At 53.8% G+C, this 17,521-nt stretch overlaps 1 protein-coding gene and 1 long non-coding RNA gene across 6 annotated transcripts in view; one reads left to right on the plus strand and one right to left on the minus strand.

The window, feature by feature from the left end:
• Nucleotides 1-17,521, minus strand: part of PTK2B (protein tyrosine kinase 2 beta) — a 111,444-nt gene that overhangs the window by 64,355 nt on the left and 29,568 nt on the right. The window lies entirely within an intron of this gene.
• Nucleotides 703-6,934, plus strand: LOC311518125. Of its 2 annotated transcripts, none has more exons than XR_014710900.1 (3): nt 703-1,017; nt 5,344-5,436; nt 6,196-6,934. It is a non-coding gene; the product is annotated as an uncharacterized lncRNA (long non-coding RNA). The 2 variants fall into 2 exon arrangements; XR_014710901.1 differs by having other exon boundaries at nt 6,426-6,934.

The following is a 17,521-nucleotide window of genomic DNA, read 5'->3' on the forward strand; positions in this document are numbered from 1 at the left end:
TTTAGCTCCGGCGCAGTCCCGTATGACGCCACCCCTCTGCTTGTCCATGATGCCAGCCTGGCCCTTTGGCCCACTTCTCCCACAGATCTTCACGTCCTTTTCCATGCCTGGTTCGCCCCCCCAGCTCTGCTCCGCTAACCCACTAGCCCCTGTCCCCTGTTCAAATCCCCCTTTGAGACTCACTTTTTTTGCATTTAGGTGTCCGAATCCCATTGGCTCTCCCTGCATTAGGTGCCCAGCTGCCATCTGTGCCTTTGAAACGTCTCCCCCACAGCACTAATTGTACTATCAGGGCTCTCACAGAAGAGCCCAGAGCATGACTACAGGATTAGAAAATATGTCCTATAGTGACAGACTCCAGGAGCTCCATCTCTTTACCTTGACAGAAGGTTAAGAGGTGACTTGATCACAGGGTAGAAGTACCTACACGGGGAACAAATAGTTCATAATGGGCTCTTCATAGGATTGCCAACTTTCTAATTGCTGACAACTGGACCACCCTGCCCCACACCTGCCTCTTTGCCTGAGGCCCCGCCCTTGCTCCGCCTCTTTGCCTGAGGCCCCGCCCCTGCTCCGCCTCTTCGCCTGAGGCCCCGCCCCTGCTCCGCCTCTTCCTCCAGGCCCCATCCCTCGCTTAGGCCTCTCCTCCCAGCCCCCTTCCTCAGCTGGATCCTCTCCACCTCCCTCCCCCCTCCAGCTGGGCTCTCTCTGCTCCGGAGCTTGATGCAGGAGCCTGCCTGCCTGGCTATGAGATGCAGGTAGGAGGCGGCCCTGGCTGAGCAGCAGCCAGTGCAGGTCGATGACCCAGCGCCTCCTCCATGCCCTGCCCGCTGTAACTGGACTTTTGGTGTCTGCTTAGTACATCTGAGCAGACACTGCCAGATCCCCTTTTCGACTGGATTTTCCAGGTCAAAAACCAGGCCCCTGGCAACCCTAGCTCTCCAATCTAGCAGAGAAAGGTCGAACACGCGCCGGTGGCAGGAAGTTGAAGCTGGACAAATACAGCCTGGAAATAAGGCACCAGTTTTTAACAGTGAAAGTAATTAACCACGGGAACAATTTACCGAAGGTTGTGGTGGATTCGCCAACAGGGACAATTGCTAAATCGAGCCTGGATGTTGTTCTGAAAGCTCTGCTCTAGGGGGGCAGGTCTCTGGCCTCTGTTATGCAGGTCAGACTAGATGATCACAATGGTCCTTGCTGGCCTTGGAGTCTACCCCAATGATTCCCACAGCCAGTGCAAGGACAGGAATAGGGCTATACACTCAGTGGAAAAGGGAACTTTCATTCCGGGGAAGTGTGAAATGAGCACAATTCCATTTCCCTGACACCCAGCCTTGGCCAAATCTATCCCCAGCGTAAAGCCAGTGGCTTGGATGGAGTTATCCTAAGCCAGAATTTGGCCCTCTGTGTTTTGTAATTTGTTCCTCTATGTTTTGCTGCTGTGGTTAAATATTAAACGTGTTCGGGGAGAGTGGGAAGCTGGAGACAGAACCTTTCACCTCTCAGAGGTGGAGTCGAATTCAAACCACATGCGCCATGGTCAGAGGGTGCTGCCTTGCGAAGCCTGTTAAGGGCTGATATGAAATGAGATTGGCGGGTCTCAGCCATTAAAATATAAGAACAGCTACATTGGGTCAGACCTAGGGTGACCAGATGTCCCGATTTTATAGGGACAGTCCCGATTTTGGGGTCTTTTTTTTTTAAATAGGCTCCTACTACTCCCCACCCCCGTCTTGATTTTTCACATTTGCTATCTGTCACCCTAGGCAGACCAGTGGTCGTCTGACAGTGGCCAGTGCCAGATGCTTCAGAGGGAATGAACAGAACAGGGCAGTTATCCAGTGATCCACCCCCTGTCGTCCAGTCCCAGCTTCTGGCAGTCAGAGGTTTAGGGATACCCAGAGCAGTGGCTGATTAGCCATTGGGCCCCGTGCCCAGGGGCCCCAGCGAATTTGGGGGGCCCTGGAAAAATGCGTGTCCCCACACCCCGACCTGCTTTGCCCGCCTGCTGGGGAGCGGGGTCAGGGCGTAGGAGCTTGCCCTGCTCTGCTGGTCTGGTGCTCCTGCCGGGGAGAAGGTGAAGCCCCCACGCCCAGACCTTGCTCCCCAGCAGGAGCGCTGAGTGGAGCGGGGCAAGTCCCCATGTCCTGACCCCATTTTTCCGGCAGGAGTGCCAGGCAGGGAGCCAGGGGGGACTGCAGGCGGAAGGGGTGGGAAGAGGCCCCCACACACCCTGGCCCAGGGCCGCACAAAACAGTAATCCGCCTCTGACCCAAAGCATCAGGTTGTATCCCTGACCATCTTGGCTAATAGCCATTGATGGTCCTATCCCCCATGAACTTATCTAGTTCTTTTCTGAACCCAATTGTACTTTTATCTAATTCTTAGATTAGTCCAGTTCTTAACAAGATGGATGTCCACAGCACAAAAACCACCCTAGCAATTGGCCCTAATTACTCCTCTCGGTCGTGGTCTCAACGGAGAATGCAGGGACTGAGTGGGCTTAAAGGATGAGCTACCAACCGCTGACGTGGTCCCCCCTGTCGTGGTTGAAGCGTATTGGTGGGGTGATGGGAGGGAAGCTTGCAAGGCTACGGCCTGCTCTTTATCTGCCCTATGAACAACCCCTGTGCTTCTGCGTCCCGCACCTTCCAGCACTACATCTAGTGAGAGAAGAGTAAGGCTTAGGCTGAGATGAGACTGCTGCAACCCATGGTTTGTGAAGTCCACAGCAGGGCATGGTCATGAGACTGCCCTGCTGACATGGGCCAGCAAAGACTGGAACAGAGGGCTATAACTACTCCAGGGGAACAGGCCAGATGCAAGGGAGAAACACATAGAGGGTGTGTATGGGGAAATAAAGCCCAGGTGAGGCTAGCAGGAGAAGACTGGGAGGAGGAGACCTCCTTTGCCCCCCCTCTCATTTCTCTCTTGGGGGACGAGCCATGCGACAGAGAAGTGAATGAGCCCCTCTCAGATCTAAACTCCAGCCCGCATGCACTCTGCCGCCTCTCAATCGCATTAGGCAGGCGCTGACAGTTCCCCAGCCGGATGCTGGTAGATGTACAGGCACATCCCACGCTCAGTTAATGCAACTAACGAGCGTGAAGAGACCTAATTAGTGCACAGAAAGACTAATCATAGATCAGCGACTCATGCAGACTGAGTGAGGTGTTAAGCCCCAGGATGTATGAGGAATAAACCAGTTGGCCAAACGGAGGCTTTTCTATGGTTCAGCTGAGGGTGGTTTCAATGACGGGTTTGAGGCTTATGAACCTGGTGCAATTTAGCATTGAGAACTCAAGACAACTAACGGGTAGTAGAGGACAGATGCCAAGGTGATGGACGCGAGGTAGACAGACTGGGTGGATGGAGGATGGATGGTTACTTGGCGATCACGTGTCTTGGCTCACACATGGGAACAGGTGCTCAACCAGGTGGATTCTTGCCCCTCATTAATTTGGGGATAGAAAAAACTCTTCCTATAACTGACTGGTGGGGTCCTGGGAGTGATGGTGGGTTGTCTTTCCCCGGAGCATGGAGTGAGGATCATCCATCAGGATCAAACGGCTCGTTCCCATATGAGGATCAATTCCTTGTGGTTGCAGCCCGCAGGGGATGGACATAGGACACTGGTAGAGCCCCCTCATCTCCCTTTGAAGCAATGGTATGGGCAGCAGCTGGAGACAGGATACTCGAGAGCATGGACCTTGGTCTATGGCAATTCCTAGATTCTCTTTCTCCTGTTCTATGTATATTCCTAGCTTTGAGGAAGGCCGCTTTGGCTGACACAGCAGTGTCCAGCTCCATGCATGGGACCTTTATTCCAGACTGCAGCAGGAGGTGGCATTGACCAACCAGAGCTCTTTCGTTTTCATATGGGAGAAACGGGTTGTGGGATAGGGACAATTCTTGGACTCTGGCTTTGCACAGCCGTTAGTCCAACAGGGCCCAATCCTGACTGGGGCCCTTAGCCCTACTGTAATACTAACAACAGCTGGCAAAAATCCATGTGGGATTGAAATTGTAGTGACCCTTTCCCCATGTAAATTTCATCTTTAGCACCCTGTGGTTCTTTCTTTGCACATCCCACGTTCCCATGGCCTGCAGTGGAGGAGAAGGACCTCAGTGGATTGTGTCTTTTTACATTTGATTCCAACACAGCAGATTTGGTCCATGGACCTTTTGGGAATCCATGGACCAAAAATCAAGCTAGCGCGCTAAAAACAGCAGCGTGGATGTTCTGGCTCGGACGGCAGCTTGGGCTCTCAAGCACACGCAGTCCACTGGGTCTGAGCTCAGGTGGCTAGCCCGAGTCTCCGCTGGAACCACAACATCCAGACTGCTATTTTTAGCATGCTAGCCTGAGACCCACCCAGCTCCCAGCCACACCAATGAGAGATGCATGTCAAGACCATAGTGCGGTCTTTGTTGATGCTGTGCTCCGTCTCCAGCTGCAGGGCTGGCCTCAGAATTGACCGCAGCTCTCTGGTCAGCAGCAGCCACTCTCCTGGCCTCTGATGAGTCTCGTGTTGTCAGCCCCTCATTAGCTGCGGGCCTGCAGTGTCTGTGCATCCTGCACGCTACTGGGGAGAAAATGACAACAGCTGTTCAGGCAGGGTAGGTGCAGTCCAGTACTCCGGCTGCAGGTAGATAGCCTCCTTCAGCTCAAGCACTCGGGGCACCTGGTTCTAGGACAGAAGAGCTCAAGGGCGAGCCCTGCTCCCTCTATAAAGTCTCACATGGCTGTGCTTCCCAGCACTGTGACGTCGTAGGTGGTCGCAGCTTTGTTAGAATGGGCGCTTGGAGGTGAACCCTAGAATCTCAAGGATTAGCTCTGTCTCACTTCAGGGAGTATGCTGTGGAGGACGGCATGCCTCTGCTGGAGTCCAAGGGGTGACTGCAGCTTGGCCAGACATACCTGAGCTGGCAGGGCAGGCTGTACAAACAAGCCGGAGACCCTGGGTACCTGCTCACGCTGCTGAAGCCAGAGCTGCTGCAGGTACTGTGACAGATACGGGAATGGCCTGCCACATCCTTGGGAGACAGTGTCTTTAGGATCCATTGTGTGCAATGAATGGTTTATGTATTATTGTGGGCCGGGGTTGTAGGTCACCTCTCGGAGGGAGAGGTGACAAAGTGAGACCTGGGAATTCCAAGGACTGTATCGCTCAGATTAGCCAACTCCAGTTAGGGCAAATCCCAGCCTTTTGCCCAAGAGAGGTGACAGCTCAGTATCTAGAGCATCCGATGAAGTGAGCTGTAGCTCACGAAAGCTCATGTTGAAATAAATTGGTTAGTCTCTAAGGTGCCACAAGTCCTCCTTCTCTTTTTATCTAGAGCAGGGCTCTGGAGGGACCACAAGGGGGAATACAGATGCAGTTGCCTGAAACTGTGACATCCCCCCGGCTGTTTTTAGCAACGGTAGTGCAGGTAAGTCGACCACCCTTTGGATTGCAGTGCAGACACACCCGAGTGTCCCAGCTGTTCTGTGCTGGACGGACTGTCAGATGCTGAATGCGTACAGTTTAGAGGGAGACTCTGGTCTGTGTTGTTAATGACCATGGAGTCGTTAAATCCGGCAATGTAAAGTAATGCGAAGAGTAGCCAATGGGCAGCGGAGGTCGGTCCCTTTGGACACCTTGCGCCCTATTCCCAGCAGTGCAGAGCATCCACAGCTCAGTGGAAGCCCAAGGGAGTTGTGGGCACTCAGCATCTCTGGAAATCAGGCTGCTACCTTCAGTCAAGCCAATAAGGCCGATCAGACCTCACGTTTCAGGCCGCCAGCGAACAATTGTTTCCGCGAACTCACAGCGGCGCAGACGGCAGTTGGCTACTTTATGGTGCGTTGGGAGTTCTCCGCTCTCCCAAGAATCAGGTGTAGCTCACCTGGACTAGAAAAGCTGTGTGAGGGCACAAAGCCAGGCCTGGTTACTGGGAAGAGATAAAAGGAGCACGGTGGCAGGAAGTTGTCTGCAGAAAGCCACTCGGCTAAGCTGGCTGGGTGAAAGTTGTTTGTTCAAAATGTTCTAAACTGAGCTGCCACTAAGATGCAGTTTCTGACTTCCCCATCCCCCCGTTTACTCTCTGATGGTGTGATTTGTGCTGTAATTTGCACAGCACTTAGAGACAGCTTTGATCTGCGAGGTGCCACTCTAATTACAGCCTGCATTGTGCTGCTGTATTGTACAGAATGAATCCTGAGGGCTCGCTGCTCTGTGTGCATCTGAACTCAGCCAGGATGCTGCACGCCGGCTCCTCGACACTGCAAGGTTCTGCTTTTTAAAGTAACTTGATGTAATCACTGTCCTAAGAATACATAATTACAGGTCTGGCCCTTTAAGATCCCTTTAAGGTCCTACAGGAACTCAAGTGTTCTTCACCCCGCATGGATCTTAAAGGGACAGGCCTCTGTTTTTCAGATTTCTCTAAGGGGAATTTTCCCAATCTGGGTGTGGAAAGTCAGAGCCACCATGATTATGGAGTAGAATGACCCCAGCATATGTCATCAGCAGGATTCGAACCCAAAATCTTCAAGTACTGCAACACAGAGCGCGACCACTTGAGCTAAAGAAGTTGCTCCACTACTCAGTAGCAGTTACAGGCCGTTATCGACGAAGGGACAGCCACTAAAGGGGAACACAGCACACATTCTGCCAAAGTGTTACAGGCTTAGTTGGCTTCCTTCCCTCCTGCCCCCAACAACGCCTGCTCCTTTGTAATCCTGCAGCACCAGGGCAAAGCAGGGTGAATTCTGAAATTACCCACAATGTTTGGCAACATACATGATTCTCCCAGATCCGCATTTAAAAAAAAATCTGGTATTCTTCCCACCCTGCCCCCTGTTGTGATAACTGGACCTGCAAATTTACCCTAGTGCTGAGCTCAATTGTGAAAAGTTAATAAAATGTCACAATTCCATATATCAACAGTAAACGGTGAAAGGTGAAAAAGTGAGACAGACTGAATGAGTCCAAACACAAAGACCTCCTGCTGTCACTCAAGGACGGTGTTAAGGTGGTGGCTGGTGAACATGAAAAGTGTGACTAGAAATCGGTGAACCAAAGCGGATGTGTCACAAATTAGGCCTAACGGGGGGACAAAATGCTGAGGGGAGGGGCTATTCCACCCACCACTCCCTTTGTGGGTCCTTAAAGAAAGAGGAAAAATTGGCTACTGAAGGAAGTTTCACCATCATGGCCGCCACTCCCACCATCTCCTGGGACCCTGGACCTCCATCTTAACTCGGAGAGATTTCTAGGCCAGGCCAGAGAGAGGAACCCACTATCACCTCCACCGGCTCAATCCCAACCTCCACCTAGGGTGTTAGACTCTCTCTCTCTCACACACACATCTCTTCTTTCCTTTCTCTCTCGTTTTTCCTTCTGTCTAACAAGGGTCTGGCTTAGCCAGTCGAGCCGGCGTATTTTGCAACATACGCCTGTGACCAGAAAGAGGCAGCTAAAAGCAATGCCCTACCCGGCCCGAAGCTGGGACAAGTTTGCCAAGTCTCGGAGTGGCTGATAAAAAACCCATGTGCTGGGCCTGTGGTTTTTTCCAACAGCGAGAATGCAAGTGAGGGTCAACACCACAGCATCGCGGGCAGGCTGTGGGCAGCCAGACACTGTAGTTGGAGCCAGAGTCCACAGTCAGGAGTCGGCTGGGTCAGAGGCAGGAGGTAAACTGGAGATAAGAACCATGAGTCAGCACCCAGGGTCAGGATACCAGGGGTCAGAGATAGGAGCCAGACTAGAGATCAGGAGCCACATGTCAGATGCCATGGGAGTGGGGTGCATACAGTCCACCAAAAGCAGGATGAAGCCCAGCTTCAGAAGCTTCCTCTACCTCTGTAACACTGACAGACCCCGGTCATCGGCGGGCAGGATCGAACCTGGGACCTCTGAAGCTAAATGCAAGAGTCTCTACTGAACGAGCTAAAAGCCATATAGCTCTTAGCTAAGGCTGTAAAGCAGACTCGTTAATCTCTTGCTCTACGTGGTCTCAGTACCACTAGATGGAACAGAACACCACACCCAGGAGATGTGCGGGTTACACTTCCCCTACCTGAGGAAGCGCATCCCAAGCGTCAGAGACTTCCCAGTTGAAATCCCAGATGAGCCCCCGCTTGTAACACCGACAGACCCCGGTCGTCGGCAGGCAGGATCGAACCTGGGAATCTCTGGAGCTAAATGCATGAGCCTCTACTGCATGAGCTAAAAGCCACATGGCCCTTCGTTAATGCTGTAGAGCAGTCTCATTCTCTCTCTCTCTCTCTCTAAGTGGGCTCGGTGCCACTAGATGGAACAGAACACCACACCCAGGAGATGTGCGGGTTACACTTCCCCTACCTGAGGAAGCGCATCCCAAGCGTCAGAGACTTCCCAGTTGAAATCCCAGATGAGCCCCCGCTTGTAACACTGACAGACCCCGGTCGTCGGCAGGCAGGATCGAACCTGGGAATCTCTGGAGCTAAATGCATGAGCCTCTACTGCATGAGCTAAAAGCCACATGGCCCTTCGTTAATGCTGTAGAGCAGTCTCATTCTCTCTCTCTCTCTCTCTAAGTGGGCTCGGTGCCACTAGATGGGACAGAACACCACACCCAGCAGGTGTGTGGATTACACCTGCTGCTGACTTAAATAGGGCCAGCGAGCTGATCAGCCGCTCTGGGACTCTGCCACTCGGACCTCAGGGGCAGAACCACTGGGGCTGGGTTCATGGGTCCCAGGTCAGCAATTGTCAGCAGGCTGCCCCTATGGGCCCAGGGTCAAGCCATGGTGCTTGTGACAGACAGAAGTTGCATTTTCTGTCTTGGCTGTTCTTCTTTTCCCCCTTTTGCGTTCGGCTTCTTAGGAAACGGGGTCAGACTTTAACAACCTCAGCAACAACCCCAGCTCCAGCCCGCCTCAGCTGACTTCTCTGTGCCCCCAAAGCACAGTCATCCCCATATGCAATACCATCGAAGAGACTGTCAATCCAGGTCTGGTTTCCCCTTCTAAAAACTCTCTCCAGCTACCAGGCATGAGGGCTCTCATTAAAATGAAAGCCTCCCTTCATAGGCTACATTCCAAAGCCTTTAACTCTTTTTCCCTTCTTTTCTGTCTCTTTAATAAAAGATTAAAAGGATGGAGAACGGTGCACTTGCCGTGGCGCTAAGCAGGCTGAGGTCTCTGTTTGCCGAACCCTGAACGTGGTTTCAAATTGTTGGATGGTTTCAGAGCCCTTAACTCTTTGGGCCAGTCGGTTCCATCTAAATTAATGCAACAGCCCCCACTGTAACGCCCACTGGCCTTCAGGCTCCAAGCGTTAGTCATTCCTGGAGGCTGGAGCTGGTGACTACTGCTGTTTCAAATCCCCACTGATGCCGTGTGTCAGCCTAGGGAGTGGGTGTCGGAGAGGTGAGCCGGCCCCGAACTGCGGAGGACTTGGCACCGGGGTGCGGCGCTGGCCTGTGTCAGCTCTAACGCCTTGTTGGCCTGGCTGCTTCTCTCCATCTGTCTCTGTGCAGCGGGGCGCGCTACAGAACATGGGGAGCTCTGCGGCTGGCATGCTTCCACCAGAGCTGCTGTAGCAGGAAGGAGAGGGGTGGCTTCCTGCAGCCGGGAGGGCATCTGGGTAGCAGCGGCCTGGGGGAGCCGTGGGAAGGGGCTGGCAGGCAGCGCTGACATGCTTCCCTGCACCATGTGCAGTACAGGGCTGGCTGCTGTGAGGGACACACTCCTACTGTTCCCTGTCACTACAGGGCCCCATATGCAGATGTTCTCCTTGGGGCAGCAGCCCGCAAGTTATCCTGGGGCAGGGAGTTCTCATAGTGCAGCCCACAGGCTCCCCCCGCCAGTCCCCGTGTCTGGTGCTCACCCTTCTCCGGTTCTCGGTCTAACGGAACTAATCATCTAAGTCCAATCCAAGAGCCAGTGAGATTTCTCAGAGCCGAGTTACCACACCCAATGGCTTCCAAAGCACCAATCCGGTTCCCTTAGTCAATCTCTTTCCCGCCCTCCCCCACCCCGGAGTGCAGTCTTATTGGCGGCAGAACCTGCGCCTTTGCCCCCTACCGGTCTAGAAAGGTTTCTGATTGGCTGGCGTTTTACTGGCCATCAGCCCCCAGAGCTGCCTGGAGGAGGTAAATACCAGTGTGAGAATTTACCTGCAGCTGACAGGAAAAAACATCCCTCAACAATATCTTTAAAAATGCATGACAGCAGCCCTGCCTTGGCACAGAGCTGACTCGAGTTCAGATCTCAGTGTCCGGCTCCCGCTGGCGGATGAAGACCTGGCCTCAGTGATTCGCACCTTGGTCACGTCTCGGCTGGACTACAGCAACACAGTACATCTGGCCAGGAAGCCATCGGCACTTGGGCAACTCCAGCTAGTACAGAACTCTGCAGTGTGTCTCCTCAGCAGCCCAGGCTACTCCCATCCTCTGCCCCCTCCACCAGCTTCCCACAGAACATCCAATCAAGTTCAAGGGCTTGGTCCTTATTCGTGGCCTGGGCCCAGAGTATGTAAAAGATCTAACCGAGCTCTGGGATGAGACTGTGGTTGACAACTGCTCCTCCGGCACCATGGACCTCTCAACAGTAAGGGTGAAAAGCTCTTCTGGGCAGGAGACAGAACCTTTCCCGGGGGCGGTCTGGGACTGCAATGAACTCCCCCAGGAACCGAGGACCATCCCCACCCTGCCACTTTCTGCTCCAAGCGCAAGGCACATTTCTTCAACCTGCCTTCTCAAATACAAACACAAGGAAACGTGTGTGTGTGTGTACATATTCCAAACCAAGACCCTCCGCGTCTCCCCCTGGGAGAAGAGGACAGAATGTAGTCACGGGGCTTCATGCATGACTGGAAGAATCATAGAAATGTCGGGCTGGAAGAGACCTTGAGGTCACAAGTCCAGCCCCTGTGCTGAGGCAGGACCAAGTAAACCTAGTCCATCCTTGACAAGTGTTTGTCCAACCTGTTCCTAGAAACCTCTAGTGATGGGGATCGCACAGCATCCCTTAGAGTTAGAAAGTGTTTCCTAAGATCTGTTAGAATCCGTGGGCCTAGCAGCCAGGTCCATAGCACCTGGGACTGCTGATGTTCCCACATCACCACCAAGAGGCTACATATAGTTACCTCCAGGGAGTATTGTGGAGATTAGGCACTGCAGGAAGTACCGCCCAAAGGGTCCAGAGTGACAGCGCCCTGCGGCCTTCTGATTGGCCCATGCTCACCATTTCACCCCGGAGAGTGGCCCAGGCAGTTGTCAATGCAACCACATAGACTTCGGACCCGTTGTGATGCCAGGCCTCACCTGGCTTTCTGATCTCCAGTCTCTGAGCCCAGCCTGCCTCTGATCCTGATTCTTGCCTGTTGATCCTGGCACTAGCAATAACCACGATCCTGGCTCACTGGCTGCTGCCTTGTGGCTGTCCTTGACTTGTGGACAGCACCCCAGCTGTGGCTGCTAGGCCAGACTGGGCACATTCTCCAGCTGTGGCCTCACCAGTGCTGAGTAGAGAGGGACAATTACCTCCCATGTCTTACCTACGACACTCCAGTTAATACACCCCAGAATGATACTAGCCATTTTTGCAACTGCATCACACTGCTGACTCATATTCAGTTGGTGACCCACTGTAACCCCCAGATCCTTCTCAGCTGTACGGCCGCCTAGGCAGGTAGTCCCCAGTTCGTAGTTGTGCATTTGATTTTTTCCTTTTTAAGTGCAGTACTTAAGTGAAGAAGCTCAGGTGCCATGCTGATGAATGCAGTCTAAGAGTCTATACAGAACAGAACGTCGGGATATTTCCCCTGATATTCAGCCCACGTCTTCCTCTGCTCAATTTCCTCCTAGTTTCCTCTTTGTACCGATGGCTGGAAGAAGTGTGGTCTAGTGGTCAGGGTGCAGGCCACAGAGCCAGGAGAGACGGGCTCCTAATCTAATGTGCCTTCAGCGATTACCCAGAGGCCTCAGTCACCAACACCAGTCTCCGGTTTGTGTGCTGCTGGTTATTGGCCGCTCCCCGAGACGTATTAGACGGAGTAGCTCTATATCAACCCCTGTTTCCTGCCCAGGATGGCCAGTTGACTGAAACTAAACTAAAGACGGAGGTGATGCTTGTCAGCCAGGGGGAACGCTTAGAGGAGATGACTAAATCTATTGTTGCTCCCAGCCACTGAAGACACCTGCCTGATCACTGTGGATTGCAAACTCAGAGTCCTCCTACACTCAGAGCTGCTCCACGCCTCTCAGAAAAGGTCAGTGCCCGAAATCAGCCCCTCCTCTGAGATGCACACTTTTCAGGGTTTGAATTTGGGTGGCCACCCACCACCAACTCCTCCTCTCTGAGGTGCCCATTTGTTCTCCAGAATCTCAGCTTTCATTCTCTGGTCCTCATGGTTAGGAACTAAACTTTCAGAGTCTGACCTGAGTGTAACCAATGCAGTGATTCCTGCCTGAGTCTGCAGGCAGCCTGAAGCAACAGCTCTGAGAGGGGCCAACTGCCCCTGTTCATTACGGAGGGGTGGTAGCCCAGAAGCCCAGTGGCGATTGTCACAGCGTGAAAGGGAAGGCACCCAAGACTGATTGCCTAATGCCCGAATGACTGAGAGGAAAGGCACTTGGGATCAATTAACTGCTGAGGATTGAAAGGAAAGGGCCTTATAAAAGACTGAATCAGGCTGGCTGCCGACACAGAATGATGAGAGGTCTGAGCAAGGATTAACCAGCAAACTGAAAGGGGCCTGAAGAAAGTAGCTGCGAAAGGGGTCAGAAGAGCTGCTCTGAGCAGGAGTTACACAGGTCTCCTGCAAAGTCCTTGGCCAAGGGAAGGGTTTGGTCCCAAAAGCCAGAGAGTTGGAAAAGGCTAAGGGCCCGGGAAAGCAGACTCCACAAGCCTTCAGATGGAAAGGGCTGAGAGTGAAGTGCTGAAGCAGGGAAGAGATGCAGAAACCAGGCAGAGAGGAGGAGAAGAGACACCTCAGGACTGAGCATTGCTTGTATTAGATGCCAATAAATTAGACCCTGGGCGAAGGGCATTTCTGGGCAAATAAAGCCTGCGGGCAGTTTATTGAAAGAGCCCCATGAAGGGGGAGAAACAGAGGCAGGCCCATGGCAGACTCACCCCTGGTCAGCAGAGCTGCATTTATAGTGATTGTTGTAAAAAATATCACCTCCGTTAACTACTTCCCAGCTGATCAAAGCAGATACAAGAGCAGAGGGTGGATGGCGTTTGAAGATCTATATACACAACTTCTCCTTTTGGCCCTCCAAGTGGGCGGTTATTTAGGAGATGCAACTACTTCCCCCCCTCCCCCACCCTCCCTCAAGGAGGAGGGAAGCCCCACGAGCCCAGCAGGGTACGTTAAACCCCACAGAGGGGCAGCCAAGACCAAGGACCAAGGTGGGGCAGCCCAGTCGCACAGTAGAGGGATCCGTACCCAAATGGATCCACAGGGCGCCCAAGAGAATATTTTGAACATCTGCACAACAGGGCGTCTCACGAGGTTGGAGCCTGGTTTGTGGGTGGAGCTCGGAAGGTACCGCGACTCTGCCCACCCCCAATTCAGTTCCTGAGTCCTTGCCTCTGCCATTCCTGACCCCTAGGTTTGACTGGGGCAGCGGCCGCTAGCTGGGACTGACCACAAAAGCCCCCCAGAAGCTCAGGCTTGTGCAAACTGCAGCTGCCCACCTTCAGAGTGGAGCGGACTGGCAGCAGACTATCACCCCATAGGCTCCTATCACTGTGCGGCTGCTAGTCCATACCCAGGTGAAATTCAAGGTGCTGGTCACTATCTACAAAGCCCTAATCTCCTACGTGAGCGCTGGAAGCCCTGTCTTGATGGGGCTGAGGCATATTGTTACCCAGGCTTCCTACTCCTATGGAAATCTGGTCAATCAGCTCCCCAGTCCCGTCTATTTCCACTGTCTATACCAGTATCTCTCAACCTTCCCAGGCTACTGTACCCCCTGCAGGAGTCTGACTTGTCTTGTGTACCTCAAGTTTCACCTCACTTAAAAACAGTTTGCTTACAAAATCTGACATAAAAAGACAAAAGTGTCACAGGGCACTGTGACTGCAAAATTGCTGACTTTCTCCTTTTTACCATATCAAAATAAAATGAAGCAATTAGAATATAAATACTGTACTTACATTGCAGTGTATAGTATATAGAGCAGTATAAACAAGTCATTGTCTGTAGGAAGTTTCAGTTTTTACTGTCTTTACTAGTGCTTCTTACGTAGCCTGTTGTAAAATTAGGCAAATATCTAGATGAGTTGATGTACCCCCAGAAGACCTCTGCGTACCCCCAGGTTGAGAACCACTGGTCTATACAGCTGCAGGGTGAAGGGTTTAGCTCTTCCAATGTGGCATATTAACATGACTCACGCCACGTCACAGTGACATGCTCCGTATACACGCATGTAACTACAATAATAACCTGCCCAATCACTCTGGCCCCCTTCCCATCCTATCTCTCCCCTCACTGCAGCTCAGCCCACCACCCAGCCTCGAATAACCGGTGCATTTCATCATGCTAGTCATTCCCTCTTCTGGGAAAGGGAACGTGTTAAATTGACAGTCGGAGACAAAATAAGAGCAGACTCAACACCTACCCCAGCAGCTCCCCATCAGACGCCTCTTCCCCACAAGATCCCTTCTGCATACTGTTCCCTTCGCTCACCAGCTGCCGCAGCAAGGTTAGACGCAGCATAAGATCCAGAGACGGATAATCTAGAACTCCCATCTAGTCCAACCCCCTCCCCCAAGGCAAGCTTGTTCCCTTCCCGCTGCTCTCTCTGTCCAGTCCAGCTGCAAGAGGATCCTCCACCACTTATACTGGGAGTTTATTCCACTTCCCTGTAGATTTCACAGCTAGGCAGGGTTTCCTGATGTTCAGCCTAAATTCTCCTCGGCTGCGTTTCACCTCCAAGGGAGAGCTCTTCCTCCTTCTCTCCCAATCTCACAGCTCTGTTTATTTTGGGCTGCATCTCTAAAATAAACGTTGGTAATTGGAGCGAAGGCTGCTGAGCTGTTGTGCCCAGACCCGAGGTATGGTCTGGGCTCTCCTTTCTCTTCTCCACCCAGGCCAGGCTCCGTGTCGCAGGGCCTGGCTTGTCTGACTGGCCCAGGGGAGCTGGACGTAGCGCCTTGTGGGTCCGAGCGACACTGAGCTCCCTGGTGTGCTCCTACCTCTGCAGGAAGAGGTCAGTGCTGGGTAGCATGTCTGATGGGTAGCAGCCAAAGGCTGGAGCAAACCCAACCCATGTATAGCGTCATCTCCCCTCATCCAGGCTAGAGCACTGGACTGGGACTCAGGAGACCTGGGTTTCATTCCGGTCTCTGCCACTGGCCTGCTGAGTGACCTTGTTACATCCCCTGTTTGTGCCTCAGTTAACCCATCTGTAAGAGGGGGGAAATGATACCGACCTTGGTAAAGCTCTTTGAGATCTGCCGATGGTCAGAGCTAGGTGCTATTATTTATTATGGATGCCTTTCGGTGCATCTCTTCCTCCAGGCACCCCTGACTCTGAAGGAGGGAGAAGGGTGGGTGGGGAGTAGCTACAGAGACCAGACGTGGAAGCTGAAAATCCCAGGATGGAAGACACGTGCTTTCCCTCCCACCAGAGAAGCTGGTGTCTTGAAATACAGCAGCCCTAATTTCGGTCACCCCTTTTCTGCACTTGAGCTAAGGATTGGGGGCAGGGGGGCTTTCAGCCACCTCCACAGTCCCCATATCCTGGGTCCTAGACGTGACTTCGCATGGCCCCAGGATAGAGCAGAACAGAGCAATGCTCTCCAGCCCTACCCCTGCCGTACCCCGTCCATCGAGGGCTGGGAGCTGGGGACACCCCCATATAGGCCATTTCTGCCCCCTTTCATTGCCAGGGCAGCGTAAGACGACATTGGCATAACTGAGTGAGGGCCCGGGTCTAATCCCCTCCCAGCAGGCCAGGGCTCTCCCTACACGTCCCTCCTCATCCGCTGCGCCTGGCTCTCCCACTACATAGGCCCTGTCCATTCGCCGGGCTGGGCTATCTCCCTGCGGCTGCCTGGCTAGCAGGGTGACCCGGGGCTCATGAGCATGGGGCTAGGAACACCCCTGCTTTCCCCTTCATCCCCTGCACATCCCCAGCTTGCTCTCCCCTGTCACCCCAGGGAACCGGCTGGCCACTGGGAAGCCGAACCCCCGGGCTCCAGTTTGACTCCGGCCTGAGCTGGTGCTGACCAAGAATTCCTATGGTGTGGCTATATGGGGCGGCACAATGAATGTGCTGGGCCCCAACCCAGCCCCTGGTGGGCACCTCAATACCCGTCACCCTGGATGGCTCCCCCTGACAGGCTCAGCCCCTGCTGCATTCATCCTGCAACCCGCCCCGGCCCTGTGTATATTTCTTCCCCCGCAGCGGTGTCCCTCTCCTGCTCCGGCTTTCCAGGGCCCCCTCGCACAAACCTTTGGGCTAGCTGAGGCAGCAGCGCAAAGGATTCTGGGTTGCACCTGAGACCCACCGCTGCCCACCGCACCTGCTGACACAGAGCGGGCCCGCCCTGGCAGACACCCTGGATCCGGAGAAGGGCCATTTGGGGTGTCCCCATGCCTGTCCCAGGGCCGGGGGCACCCATGGGGCCTGTGCCGAAGGCTGCCCCGGCAGTATCCCATCCCCGTCAGGGCTGAGCCACAGAGCAGGAAGCTTACCCAGCGGCTGCCCGTGCCCTGGTCTGCGGTTACCCAGAGGATTTCACTGCCCAGGGCTCCTCTCACCAGCACTAAATCCAGCTCTGGACACGCCCAGGGCTGAAGCCAGCCTGGCTGGTACTCCACTGACAGCACCCTCTTGTCCTGGGGGCTGACACTGACCCATCACTGTTTGCGCCCCCGTTGCAGAGTGTGACTCGCCCCAGCCTGTCCTCCCGCGGTCCTAGTGGCACCTGAGGGGTCGGCACCAGCCAGGCTCATGCGCACGTCTGGCAAAGGGCCCCAGAGGCCGGGGCAGCCTGAGAAAAGTACCACTTACTGTCGAGACGGCTGTCTCCGCACGCCTCACTGCCTCTCCCTCTGCCAAGCCCGCTCTGACCGAACAGACACTTCCTTCCTCTCGCACAAGTGTGCAGAGAGGAATTTGCATATTGCAAAGGCGGCCGGTGCAGCCGCAGCATCCGACGCACGAGGAAAACCTCCCTGCACGAGGGGAAGGGGGTAAGGAGATGAACCTGACAGCTTCAAAACCTGCTCACCTACCTCAGCCAGGCGGGACTGCATTGCGGCGGGCCAGACACTCCTTGAACGGGCCATTCCTCGAGTCTTTCTTTAGCCCCCTTTCCTTCGGCGCTTCCTTTTCTCTTCCCAGGTGGCTCAGCTCGGCTTCCCTTTCTCCAGCATTCTTGGAGGGGAAACTGCTCCCACACACACACCAGTCCAGCTTCTATCTGTCTTCGGCCTCCCCACGTAGTAGGCGAAGCAACCAGGTTTACATTCAGTTCACCTGTCCTTCTAGCCCCACCAGAGCCTAGCTGGGGATGTGGGCAGCTAGC

The sequence above is a fragment of the Lepidochelys olivacea genome (genome assembly GCF_965140295.1).
Source record: "Lepidochelys olivacea isolate rLepOli2 genome assembly, chromosome: 3".
In the NCBI taxonomy this organism is placed as follows: domain Eukaryota; kingdom Metazoa; phylum Chordata; order Testudines; family Cheloniidae; genus Lepidochelys; species Lepidochelys olivacea.